Below are 1,941 nucleotides of genomic sequence, written 5' to 3' on the forward strand. Positions count from 1 at the left end.
TATGGCACCGTTAGAAGCTCCTCAGACTCCCTGGCCAGGACCGTAGCCCACATGCCTACAGTCCTACTGCCGCCTTGTTGCTGTAGTTAGCTGCTGTTGAGTCGATTCCCACTCACGGTGACCTCATGTGTGCAGACTAGAACTGCTCCGTAAGGCTTCCAAGGCTGTGACCCTTTGGAAGGAGATCGCCAGGCCTATCTTCCAAGGTGCCTCTGGGTGGATAAGAACTGTCAACCTTTCAGCTAGCAGTAGAGAGCTTAACTGTCTCCGGTACCCAGAGACTCCTTACTGCTGCCTAGTACCCTCTAAGGCTAGCTGGGGTTCCCCTAAGATGCTTTCCTGACTCATCCCCCAACACGTAGGCAGAGCTGCTCACTCCCTCTTCTGTCCAACCTACAGGTCACCTTAGTAAAATCATATTGCAATTTTTACTTGAACAACTGTTTCTACTAGAATGTGAGCTTCCTGTAAGAAGAAACGCGTCTCGGTCATTTTGCTAATCCTAGTAATTAGGATAAAATAGGCCTTTGTGGCACATTTTATAATTTTTGCCTACTATCTGCTTCTCTATAAAAAGATTATACTTCTCTGACCCTGACATCTGGTGGCTCAGTGGTTAAGCACTCTGCTGCTAACTAAAAGGTTGGCAGTTCCAATCTACCAGCTACTCCTTGGAAACAGTTTTACTCTGTCCAATAGGGGCAGTTTTACTCTGTCCTGTGGGGTCACTATGAGTCAGAATCCACTCAATTGCAATGGGGTTGGGTTGGGTTTGGCTCCTGACATCAGACTTGACCTTGTGACTTGCTTGGGGAATGCATGTGAGTGAAAGCAAAGATGTGATTTCTAAGCCTGGCAGGGCTCCACCACCTCTCCTGTCCTTTTCCCTCTGCCATGAGAGCAACAGGTTCCCAAAAGGGGCTCTCCTTCAATCTCGGTTCTGCCAAGCTGTTTTTCCAAAGAACCAAGGAAAAGGCCACATGAAGGACCTCATTTCACCACAGACAGAGAAAACATTAAGGCTGACTGTCTCAGGACTAAAAAGGCAACATGTCTACAGATGGGCATTTTAAAACAGTATCAGTTCAACTGTGTGATTTAAAATATCTGGAAGATAAGAGCAATTTCCTAGGAGAATACAAATTGTCTAAAATAGACTCAAAAAATGGCGAAGAAAAAATACATATATTATTAACCAAAGAAGAAAATGAAAAGACAATCGAAGATTCACTCTCGAAAAGGCACCAGCCTCAGACAATCTTATCTGGCAGTTTTAGCAAAGTTTCGGGGAATAGGTAATGCCTGTATTAAATATTAAGTGTCCCAAAGCATTAAGTAGAGGGTCAGCAAAAAACAGGAAGACCCTCAACAAGATGGACTGATGCCATGGCTGCAACAATGGGCTCAAGCATACAACGATTATGAGGATGACGCAGGACTGGACAGTGTTTTGTTCAGTTGTACGTAGGGTCGCTATGGGGCAGAACTGACTTGATGGCCCCTAATAACAATAACAAAGCATTAAAAAAATAATAAGAACAAAGAAACGGTTCCGAAGTCATTCACCATGGGCACGAAAAGCAAACAAGAGCGCCATAGAAAAAGAAAATGAGAGGTCAATTCCACTTTTAAACAAAGATGCAAAAGTCCTAAATAAAACACTAGTAAACTGAATGCAGATGTACCTTAAAAAATTATAGTATATCATGACCAAGCATATATTATTCCAAAAACAACAGGACAGTTTGATAACGTCAGAAAATCCACTATGGGAGTGATGTAGGAGTTAAAATTGGAGCCATTATAAAATCTACAAGATACTGCAAAACCTCAACAGTAAAAAGACAAACAACCCAACTTAAAAATAGGTAAAGGAATTGGCATAACAGTTTATAAAGACAGTGTTCTACATTCTACCTTGGTGAGTAGCATCTGGGTTCT

This window comes from Trichechus manatus, unplaced genomic scaffold (genome assembly GCF_000243295.1).
Source record: "Trichechus manatus latirostris isolate Lorelei unplaced genomic scaffold, TriManLat1.0 scaffold00008, whole genome shotgun sequence".
NCBI lineage: Eukaryota > Metazoa > Chordata > Mammalia > Sirenia > Trichechidae > Trichechus > Trichechus manatus.